This window comes from Cyprinus carpio, chromosome A1 (assembly GCF_018340385.1).
Source record: "Cyprinus carpio isolate SPL01 chromosome A1, ASM1834038v1, whole genome shotgun sequence".
In the NCBI taxonomy this organism is placed as follows: Eukaryota; Metazoa; Chordata; class Actinopteri; order Cypriniformes; family Cyprinidae; genus Cyprinus; species Cyprinus carpio.
The window spans coordinates 13,181,449-13,194,504 of record NC_056572.1 but is presented as its reverse complement, the minus strand read 5'-3'; the positions used below and the strand labels follow the sequence as shown (position 1 = coordinate 13,194,504).

General features: G+C 34.3%; 1 pseudogene; it reads left to right on the top strand.

Moving 5' to 3' along the window:
• LOC109065683 overlaps positions 1-13,056 on the top strand; it is a 196,628-nt pseudogene that overhangs the window by 406 nt on the left and 183,166 nt on the right.

Genomic DNA, 13,056 nt, shown 5'->3' with positions numbered 1-13,056 from the left:
TTCAGTATCCATAATGTGCCACATCAGGAGATATCAGGTAAGGACAAAGTGCCAACATCGTGTCACATCGTAAATTCTGGCTAAAAACGCATTTCTGCTTACATTTCAGTTAGTCTCAGGCGGAGAACAGTTCGTGCTCATGCAGAAGGGTTTCCTTAAAGTCCTATTGATTATTAATGAGCTTGATCAATGATAATTCGCGGATGATTTACATATAGTAAATGAGAAAATCTAAGGTCATTAATTCAGGGATTTGGTGACTTGTGCTTTAAAAAACTTTTTCTTCCACAGGTACCTTCAGAATTTATGGATATATAGAAAACATGAGGTCATTTAGCTATCACATTAACATAAATGCATGTTATTGATGCATGTCATTAAACTTTGGCGCTTTTGAGTTAGTTGTACTTGGAGAAGTTGAAGAAGTCTCAGTCTTGTCCATATCAACTTCGAAAAAAAAGTTTTATTTTGATATAGTGTTAATGTTTTACAGATGATTTCTATATAAACTATCATTGCTAATCCTAACATATAGCTAAAACTACAATTTCATTCAACTTAAAAATATAATATTAATATACATATAATTTTTAGGTTCATTTGCATGTCAAACTTTTGTAAAACTTTTTGCAGATTGACTAAACACATCTGGAGAAATCATGTAAAATCAATACAGATCTAAATTAGTAAAACGAAGATTTTCTTCTGAAATTGACTGAAAATGTTAAGATAAACTTACAGTAACTTGTCAGTAACATAGTGCCAGCCAACTTTATAATAAATACAACTCTTTTCTCCTCAGTTTTAATATAAATGATTTAGTTTGAATCTTAGCAACGTAATTTTGCATCATTACACACTCATAGGTGTTAGAAAATCTGTGCATCTTGTTCTTGTCATGCTCAGTCATAGACTCTTAATGAATTTTGACCGTGCTGTAAGAGTTTTGCAGCTCTGCCTCAAATTAAAACCCACTCATGCAATATAAACAGCCCCAGTAGGTGGCCCTACTCTCTCATTAGGATGAGCCCCTGTTTAGCTTTGGATTTACAGAGTCCTTAAGGCCATTGTGTAGCTTTAATTCATACTCCATGCTGTGGCATAGATAGGCTTTTCTCTCTCTCTCTCTCTCTCTCTCTCTCTCTGTCTATCTCTCTCTCTGTCTCTCTCTCTCTCTCCCTCTCTCTCTCTCTCTTTATTATCTGTTGTGAAGTAATCACATTTGAGGGCTTCACCCAGTAAAAGCTGATTACTGTGGTAGGGACATAATGCAGAAGAGGAGAGCATGTTTGAAAGGATAACATAATGCAGTCATAATGTGTTTGATCCCACACTACAGTTACATTTGGCTTAAAATGACATTTGTTGCTCGTTCTGATGAGAGGCGTAGCCTGATGTAGATGGTTGTGATTATGATGTTGAGATTTTAGCCAGTCCTTTTCTAATAAAAAAAAAAAAAAACATGCAGATTGATTTTGGCAAAAGTTTGGTGGTGTATAATGCAATAATTTTTGAATATTGGGGACTTTGGCTACAGAAGCGCTGAAATGGACCTGCGGGATTTGTCTACATGAAGTGTTTTATGCATTACTAAAATAAGATTATTTTGTCTTTTCCCTGTGGTGTCACTTGTGAGCGTGTTGTCTTATGGTTGTTCTCCAAGGGCTCAATCTCTGTGAGCAGCATGCATGTCTGTTGTTGATGTTGGTGCACATCTAAGTATGTATTCCTGCTGTTGCATCAGTGATCTATAATATAACAGCATACAGTAGCTAATGCAAGAATACTCATGCAATGCAAATTAAAATCAGTTTTGTGTTGACCATAGCAATGGCCTTAAATTCATTGTAAATAATCTGAAGTTGTGTGCGTGCGCGTGTTTTTGTGACATATCAGGACACAACTTTGTCTAATGACATGGGTATGACACAGGTATTACAAGGAGCGGGTGACTTATGAGGACATAACCCAAGTCCCCATTTTTCAAAACGCTTATAAACCATATAGAATGAGTTTTTTTGAGAAAGTAAAAATGCACAAAGTTTCCTGTAAGGGGTAGGGTTAGGTGTAGGGTTGGTGTAGGGTGATATAATATACAGTTTGTACAGTATAAAAACCATTACGCCAATGGGATGTCCCCACTTTTCACAAAAACAAACATGTGTGTGTCTGTGTGTGTCATGCACTAAAAAATGTTGGTGTGGGATTTAATTTAAAACCATTTTTACTCAGAAAAGTAAAAAGACTGAAATAGTATTTCCTCATAAAATGTTCTCCAATTATCTTTATTTACAACTTCAAAAAAATAATTTATTTTACAGTGTTTTATTTTCAAGGTTAGATATAATTTGGGACCAAAAAGGTTTTTGACATAAGTCATGCTTCATAATGTCTGAATGTCATTGCATTAGACATAAAATACCAAAACAAGTGTATTTTATTAGATTTAAAGACAGCTCAAAGGACTTTCGTTTATAGTGAATGTGATGAACTTTAGCAGAACTGACTTCATGCATGTGCTTAATATCATTAAGCAAAAGACACTGAACTAAAATAACTCTTGATAGGACAAAACATCCTGCTTAAACCAGTGTGGTTTGTTGGTCACAGCGGTCCACTAAGCTAGTTAAGCGGATGGGTTTTTGGCACATGCCAGGATTGGAGACTACTGTATGTGGCCGATTAGCTAAACCTGCCTAAGAGCATAGCTAAACTGGAAGACTGATTTAACCAGTTTTCAACTGGAAAATATGAAATTATATTACATTCACAGAAAGGCATGTAAAATGTTATTGATCTCATAATGGGCTTAATTTGTGTTTAACTGTTAAATGCATACATATTTCAGCATGCACAAAGTTATACTTGGAGGAGCTGAAGAAGTCTTTGATTTGAAGATGATATCCATGTAAACTGCCCTTGCATATTATAAATCTGTATATATTTGATACCAAAACTAGAATATCATTTAAATGTAAAATACAAAATTCCAAAGCAGTTGCATTTTGTTTGAATGAAAGATAGCTCAAACACTTGTCGTGGCAATTTTCTATTTCAATAAAGGAATGAGACAAAAGTCTTTTGAAGATCTATTTACTTTCAAGAAAAGGTCTACACATTTATACAGTCATCCAGTGTTGGCTGTAGATTGTGACAAAGAGAAAATACCTTAACTCAATATTTATACCCAAATCAGGATTCTTCCCTCTCAACCAATCATAATGCATAGTCAAGTTATGTGTCCATTTAAGGTGTCCAACTATATCCCCTAGATGTGCTTTAATGCAAACCATCTTCTAAGAAGCTAAGTATAAAATAGCATTTCTCCTTTCACACTTGTCATGCACACACACACACACACACACACACACACACACACACATACACACACACACACACACACACACACACACACACACACACACATCAAATAGATTTCCTGCTATCTCACAGCTCATCAAAAACTCAAGCATACTGTAGCAAACTGAAGCATTCAGAGCCAGTCTAAAGAACACTCTTTAGTATAGCGAAGCATATAAAACCAATAATAATATTTCAGATAAAAATAAAATTTCCTCCACACACTTTTGTTGATAGTTAATGTGATGAACTTACATTTGAATTTGCTTTATACATGTACTACAAATCATCAAAACAACAGCTGATTCAAATACATTGAGCAATAATGACTCTTGATCAGATGAAATACCCTTCTTAAACCAGTCCAAGGTGGTTTATTGCTCTCAGCTAACCAATAAAATGGTTCAGCTGGTCTAATTTAGATGGGTCAATGTTCTGGCAAGGTTTCCCCAAAGTTATAAACAATTATACTTCCAGTACAATTAATAGAACGTTCATTCAAATTTATCTAGTTAATAATGTTTTCAAAATGTTAGCACAAAAACATTATTATTCATGGAATGTTTTTCTAAGACAGTTTAGTTGGATGTTCGTCTAATGTTTTTAGTTTCGGTACTGTTTATTGCATGCATGCACTAAAAATCACCCAAACACTAGCTGATTCAAACATATTGAGCAAAAATGATTAAAACTGGTCTTAGATAGGGTTTGGAACTTTCCAGTCTTGGAGACTAGCTATGTGGTCAATCAGCTAAACCAGCTTTGCCAGGCTTGGAGGCTGATTTAACCAGTTTTGGATTGATTGCTGAGAAAAACAGTAGCATCTTTTGTCTGCAGAGATGACATTTGGCGTAATTGATTTATTATCTAATGCAATGACATTCACACACTTTTTTTATGTGATGTACCTGACCAAATGTAATTCAGAAAATAAGTTTGTGAAGAGTTCATCTTATTCTGCTGCTTATCCAGTGCTTTTCCAGGATTTCTATCTTCCTGTCAGTAATACTAACTTTGTATACGTTTACATTAACATTTAACCAATCAGAAATGAGGTAAAGGAGTGAACTCACTCAAACATGAGAAACAACCTTTGGAGTTCAAAATATAAAGATTTATAAAAAAAAAACTGTCTCTGAATTATTTGTATTTGACATTCATTTACACAAGTTAAGGATAAGCGGTTGATTTCAGAGCAAGATTAATTTGAAGCAGACACATTTGGGAATATCATATCAAAGTTTGAGATACTTAGAGCAAATGAAACGCAGACATTCAAGCAAAATTAATTAAATTACTCCCTAGTCACTCCCGCTCGACAGTATATCAATGTCACATCAGATTCATGGTGTGTGTGAGAACATTCCACAAAATACAGATCATACAATTCCAGACAAATCAGACAAATCCAATGTAAATCTGTTAGTCAAAGCACAAACATTTAAGTTACATGTATTGAGAAATACCAATGGAAAACACACACACACACACACACACACACACACACTGGTAAAGTATAAGGCTTTTGTCCTCAGATAAATCATTCAGCTGATTAATCACACATGTCTGATTGTTGCTCCTCTCATGAGCTCATCTGAGCGCTCAACACGCTGTTGTTTGTGTGATGAGCGTTCAACGGGTAAATCGGTGCCTGACAACACAGAGGTCATCTGGGAAGAGTTACATAGCATTACACAAGCTTCATCAAGAATAGATATTTTAAATCAACAGGATTTGCCTTGTGTTGTCTGTGTTTGTATGTTTATTCCTATTTATCTTCAGCTTTAAATGTTACTTTCCTCAAACATTTTGATACCCATTTAAAAATGGACCTTCCCATAACATTTTTTTTTTAAGGTTATGTTGCGAAAAATATTCTTAAAGTAATGTTTATGGAATGTGTTTAAAACATTATTAATATTTAATATTCATTCTTATATTCATTCTGATCACAACAAACTCATGCAAAAATGTGCACCTTGTTTTTAGGAGATGTGTTACAAATGTAAACAGAATGTGTTCTAAAATCAGCTCAAAATATCAAACATGTTTGATATCCTGTGACTGAATGGAATCAGAGTCTGAAGCAAAAAAAAGTTTGTGGCTATCATACACAAAGCGATTTCCTATGAAATCTGTCAACTCAAAACTGCAGACTGTCTCTGACTTGCAGCAGTTAGCATCAACTTGTTCTGATTGTAAATCGGGGGAGAATTGGGGCAAAAATTGTGTAGTCTATTTCAGCTTTAACCAAGATAAAAATAAATAAATAAATAAATAAAAAGAAAGAAAAGAAAAAAATGCTGTGTTTTAAACGTCGAGAAAACATTCAAATGTAATATTTTCATAACATTCAAAATGTTAAAATATAATATTCCTCTAATGTTCACATAACCAAGAAAAAACATTATTAAAGTTTAAAAATGGGTGTTTTAAACACTGAGAGAACATTCAAAGGTAACATTCTTGAAATGTTTTTGTCAAATGTCCCTCTAATATTCAAATAATCAAAAATAAAAAATTTTAATACAATAAACGATTGTTTTGAACATTTAAAAAACAAAAATAATGTTTTCATAAATTAAATAGTATGTTAGAAAAACGTTCTTAGAACATATTTTTGTTAGCTGGGTTAGAGTTTGAACTCAAATAATAACTACAGTAATTCATTCAGTTCTGCTGAATATACTTCATTGAAAGGTTGTTTTTGTGGTCAAAATTGGTCATTTTAGGGGTTGAAAACTTTTAAAATGTTCTAAAATAAGTTTGATTAAATAAGTTGATGGAATTTTCCTGATTCATTGACAAAGATGATGTTGTCTGCTTGCTTGTTTTTTATCTCTATACTGAATTGTGATTGGTCTTCTTTCTTGCATTTATTTACATACCAAATTGTTATTAGTTAACTGTTATTTAGTTAACTTTCTCCATCTGTATTGCAAGTTAATATAAATTATTAGAAATTACAATGTTTCTACTTATTTTATTTATTTTGTGTTACTCTATTACATTATTTTATGCCTTATCCTGATTAGTTTAAACGAGTAAAGCCATAATACAAATGAATAAAATCAGTATAGATAAATAAACAAATAAATAAAATAAATACAAATATAATAATAAATAACAAAGTAATGGAAATGACAAAAACAGCAAATTTACTAAAAACTAACAAAAATTAAAATGAAAACGGAAAATACAAAATAAGAACTGCTTGACATTTGACAGCTTTTGATTTTTTGATACACTATAAAAAAAAAATATATATTTTAAAGTAAATAAAATGAAGATTACTTTGTAATGAACTGTGAAATTTACTAGCAATTTCTGAGTGAAAAATCTTATTTTGTGAAAAAAAACCACGATGTAGTTTTATTGTTATTTTTGAATCAGCATGCAAGATGCAGGGCTGCATCACTACCTCGGTGGACATTTTTCGTAATAATTCAGTGGCCCGTTGTCAATTATTCCTTACTTATTCTACAGGGCTGTTGAATGCTTGAATCTAATTGGTTGATGTTCATTCTAAGGTGTGCAATTATTTTCAGGCAAACGCACAGCGAACGTAGTTCCAGGCAGTTCTTCACGTCACTACATGTCCAGATCACTTCGCCAAACAATTTCAGTTCTTTTAAAGGTTCTTACAGCCTAAAACAGCTAAATAACCAAAACCCACAACAACACTGACCAAGAAAATTATTCCTTACACGTTATCATTATATTTCCAGAAAAATTTAACTATGTTGTGAAATATACACAAGTTAGAGTAATATAGAATTACTTGTGCAGTGAGATATGAGATTCTGTCTGAACCGCCCATATCTACAACTACCACTAATTCATTAGAGTCTAGGACAGTTTGACAGATACTAAATGGACTTATTTTGCTGGAGGAAGGTTCCTCTGTCATGTCATTGGCGTTTCTCACGTTCAGCAGGATCTTCGACATGGCTCCATGTTTAATATCACATCCACCTGTGTCTAAGGCAGCACTGTTGACCCCATCTGTCTGTTCCTGTCTCTCTGCTTCTGTCTCTCGTTGTGTCTCTGTCTCTCATCTAATCACTCTGCTTAATGAAAATCTTGGCCTCTAAATGTCAGGAGCTTGTGCAAAAGGCTTTGATCAGTGTCGTGTATGCACTTGGCCTGTTTGTCCAGCGCCAGCGTATTGAACGACATCCATTTGCATTCATTATGGAACCCAGACCTGCACAAACACAGTGTGCTTTGCTAACATTGCGCCAGTTGGGGGTGAACAGAGGTACAAAGAGAGAACTTGAAGGGGAAAAAAAAATCTAATTTATGTGAGAAGAATGAATAATGCTGCCACTGTCATCAGCACAGGGTGAGGAAACATCAGAGGAATATTTTTATGATTAGGTCCCACTTTATATTAAGTGGCCTTAATTACTATGTACTTACAAAAAAAAAAAAGTACAATGTACTTATTGTGTTCATATTGTATTGCAAAACACTTTTGCTGCTATTGAGGTGGGATACGGGTAAGGTTAAGTGAAATAAAATTATATATATATATATATATATATATATATATATATATATATATATATATATATATATATATATATATATATATATATTATTTTGCTTCAGTAAGTTGCCAATGCAGCATTTAAAATAATAATTAAATTTTATATACTAAAATAACTAAATCTAAAATGAAAATAAAATACAATTATATGACATATCTCCTTTTATTTTCAAAAGAAAAAAGAAAAAGAAAAGAAAGACAGGTTTGAACGACGTGAGTGTGAGTAAATGATGACAGAATTATCACTTGTACTCTGTGAACTGTGAATATAAACCCCATTTAAATCCAAAAAGTATATGTTTTCATTTGATTTAATTTTATTTTTCCCTCTCATCATCAGTGGCAATAGAGAAATCTAATATTAGCTCAGGGCCTGTATATAATGTGGCAGAAAACTCTAGTCTGGCAGTTGCTTGATGTAAGGACTTCTGGGAAATCCTCCTACAAGAGCCTCCAGTGATATTCACAGAAACAGAAGAATATTTATAGATGAATATATATCTATCAGAAGACTGTTGTTCACTGAGGTTACAGACGTGATTATCATCCATCTAAAGGTCAAAAATTTAGTCTTGCTACTGTAAATGTCACAGGCTGGTAATACAGGTCCTTCTCAAAAAATTAGCATATTGTGAAAAAGTTCATTATTTTCCATAATGTAATGATAAAAATTAAACTTTCATATATTTTAGATTCATTGCACACCAACTGAAATATTTCAGGTCTTTTATTGTTTTAATACTGATGATTTTGGCATACAGCTCATGAAAACCCAAAATTCCTATCTCAAAAACTTAGCATATTTCATCCGACCAATAAAAGAAAAGTGTTTTTTAATACAAAAAAAGTCAACCTTCAAATAATTATGTTCAGTTATGCACTCAATACTTGGTCGGGAATCCTTTTGCAGAAATGACTGCTTCAGTGCGGCGTGGCATGGAGGCAATCAGCCTGTGGCACTGCTGAGGTGTTATGGAGGCCCAGGATGCTTCGATAGCGGCCTTAAGCTCATCCAGAGTGTTGGGTCTTGCGTCTCTCTCAACTTTCTCTTCACAATATCCCACAGATTCTCTATGGGGTTCAGGTCAGGAGAGTTGGCAGGCCAATTGAGCACAGTAATACCATGGTCAGTAAACCATTTACTAGTGGTTTTGGCACTGTGAACAGGTGCCAGGTCGGTGCTGAAAAACGAAATCTTCATCTCCATAAAGCTTTTCAGCAGATGGAAGCATGAAGTGCTCCAAAATCTCCTGATAGCTAGCTGCATTGACCCTGCCCTGATAAAACACAGTGGACCAACACCAGCAGCTGACATGGCACCCCAGACCATCACTGACTGTGGGGACTTGACACTGGACTTCAAGCATTTTGGCATTTCCTTCTCCCCAGTCTTCCTCCAGACTCTGGCACCTTGATTTTCCGATGACATGCAAAATTTGCTTTCATCCGAAAAAAGTACTTTGGACCACTGTGCAACAGTCCAGTGCTGCTTCTCTGTAGCCCAGGTCAGGCGCTTCTGCCGCTGTTTCTGGTTCAAAAGCACACGCCTGTGCACGGTGGCTCTGGATGTTTCTACTCCAGACTCAGTCCACTGCTTCCGCAGGTCCCCCCAAGGTCTGGAATCGGTCCTTCTCCACAATCTTCCTCAGGGTCCGGTCACCTCTTCTCGTTGTGCAGCGTTTTTTGCCACACTTTTTTCCTTCCCACAGACTTCCCACTGAGGTGCCTTGATACAGCACTCTGGGAACAGCCTATTCGTTCAGAAATTTCTTTCTGTGTCTTACCCTCTCCGCTTGAGGGTGTCAATGATGGCCTTCTGGACAGCAGTCAGGTCGGCAGTCTTACCCATGATTGCGGTTTTGAGTAATGAACCAGGCTGGGAGTTTTTAAAAGCCTCAGGAATCTTTTGCAGGTGTTTAGAGTTAATTAGTTGATTCAGATGATTAGATTAATAGCTCGTTTAGATAACCTTTTCATGATATGCTAATTTTTTGAGATAGGAATTTTGGGTTTTCATGAGCTGTATGCCAAAATCATCCGTATAAAAACAATAAAAGACCTGAAATATTTCAGTTGGTGTGCAATGAATCTAAAATATATGAAAGTTTAATTTTTTATCATTACATTATGGAAAATAATGAACTTTTTCACAATATGCTAATTTTTTGAGAAGGACCTGTATTAGCTTTGGCAATTAAACAAATAAAAGAGTTGGCTAGTAATTGTGCTTAACAGTATGTCGGCTATTACTATTATGATTGCTCAACACAATTTCTGCCAATCTCATGTAAATCTTGAGAACCTATAGAGTAGTATTGCATCCTTCATATCTCCGAAGAGACTTTAGTTTTATCAGATTTATAAAAGACAGATACAGGTTTACATTTCTCTCTGAAAACAGTCGTGCTCCTGGTGGCGTGCCGTGGGCAGAGCTAAAGAGTCACTAGCATGCAAAGCTTTTGCGTAGCGATCGTCTGCACTCTGTGTATGGCCATAGCCAGCTATGAGGTCACTGAGATCCGGACCTCTGTATTTTTCCAAGTTATACTTTGTGAAAAAATAGCATAATATAGAATCAACACTTCTTTGGTTTTGCAAAAATTATGTTCAGCACCCAGATTAAACCGAACTCCTCATGTGAGTTGCCTCAGCTGTCTGTTTCGGTAACACTCACCACTCCTCAGTGTCAAAATATATTTGAGATGACCAATCAAATCAAAGTAGGCGGGCTTTATGTTCACAGAAGCTGCATAGTGTGAATTTCAATGCAACGCTTCAGTTAGCACCCATAGAGTGTGACATAAAAAATAAGTAACCAAACATTTCATATTTGTCAGCTGTTTTATTATAGAAATGTTGAATGACTGACAAAATAATCAGTAATAATCCTATACAGAAATAATCCAATAAATACAATACTCAACTAACAATATTAATAAACTACTGACATGATTCATGTAATGTGATTCGTAACTGTCAATGTGAAGGGACACAAGAAACTATTAAGTAGTTTTCATCAATTATAGGCATATGATTAATAATGAATATTGTGAATTTATTAATCTTATTTATGTAGCTTTCCTGGTAGCCTTAAATTAATGTGCTTAATAAAATGATTCATAAAACATAAATATCAGTCGGTTTGTTTACTTTCTTCACTGACAAAGATAATAATTAAAAGACTATCAATCAAAGCAGAGAGCTGGTATTGAAAAATAATATGCTGCCCACTGACAAAGTTTTTTAAAATGACTTTGGCCATGTTTAGCATGGGAATCCAACTCTAGAACAGTGTAAATAGGTCAGAATGCATGAAATCAGAATGCATAAAATGCATGACATCCCCTCTGTAAGTTGTGCAATAAGTGCTAGTAAGTGGCTAGTAATTTTTGTTGGTATATTGGGTTAGTATTTTGATAGAAAATAACTCTTCTGCTAAACAAGGCTGCATTTATTTTGATAAAAAGTACAGTAAAAAAATATTGTGAAATAATATTACTATTTACAGTAACTGATTTCTATAGTCATATATTTTAATGTAATTTATTTTTGAATTCAGTCTTCAGTGTCACATGATCATTCTGAAATCATTCTATTATGCTGATTTGCTGCTCGTGAAACATTTCTTATTATAATCGGTGTTAAAAACAGTTGTGCCGCTACATATTTTTGTGAAAATTCATTTTATTTTCATGATTCGTTGATGAATAGAAAATAGTAGCAACGTAAATCTTTTGTAACATTATAAATGTCTGTTACTTTTGTTAAATTGAATGCATCCTTGCTGAATAAATGTATTCATTTCCTTTAAAATAATGCAGTTTCATGATCAGTAAAATTTTTATTTAATTTTTTTTTCGAATCACCTCTGATAAAAAAAGTGTGGCCAAATTTAATTTTTTGAATTGCTTGTAGAGTTACAGTTAACCAAAATATTGTTATTCCATGTTACAGTTGCTTAATGTTTACTTTTTATCTAAACATTGTCATTTTCAGGAAAAAAAATACGATTTCAAGCAAATGCATGTGCAAATATCTCACATTTGAGACAGTAATAAACTCAGATATATATATATATATATATATATATATATATATATTATATATATATATATATATAAATTCAGATTCACCGTGAGCTACGACAAGCGTAATTGGTTTTTCTTTACGTCTCCACAATAACCCAAGCATAAATATGCCGCAAACTAGTTGCTGCCCGAAGGAGAGAGGCTGTAGAAAGCACTTAATTACTGCTAATTGCTTATATACTAACACGAGCACATCAGGTGCTGTACACCGGGATCCGGATTAGATGGTGGCAGTAGTGTTTATCCCTTCAGAGGATGCTCCATCACACCAGCATTAATAAATTCAACATTAATAAAGCTCAAAAACATGGTTTTATTAAATAGCCAAAGCATACCAAAAAGTCCATTTACATAGGCTAAGTTAATTATTCGGACAGCCACAGAATGGCTGAAATTTGATTAATAGCTCTTGGAAGGTGAGCTGCATTAAAGAAGGCGAGCCGAATGGCGCCCTGGAGAGTGTTCAAATGCACAGGATGTAATGAAGGCATTAATACTGTGGAAATTGACTGCTACAGGAAGTTGTAGCTCAGACATAAGGTGTTTGGAAGCGTGGCGAGGTGAAAACCCGACGCTTTGTTTTTCCCTGTCAGACGTGAGTTGCTGATAGCATTGCTTTCTTGCCTTGCCGTCTCCCCCGGAGCAGCAAGAAAACCAACACTACATTATTCTAGCGGTGCTTGCAGGGCTTGTAGTCACTGTCAGCATCATCTGGGACTGTTGTTGTGGTGGTGTTTTTTTTTTTTTTTTTTACAAACTTTCTTATTTTCTTCTGCTTGTTTGTTTTTCAGCAGTCTGACTTTGTTAACTGTGATGTTCTTTAAAATAGCTGATGTCAAGGAAGACTCCAGATCAAGACGAGCATCACTGTTACTACAGTGTTTAGAACTTAGGGTAAGGGATTTGAACAAACCTTAAGAATTAAACTTTGTTGTTAAGGAAGTGTAGAATTAGTATTCTTTTCTAAGGCATCAGACAGTAATAAGTTAATAAATAAATAAGCAATAAAACAATAATACATTGTTCATTTATTTTGTGGAAAGAACTTACACACAC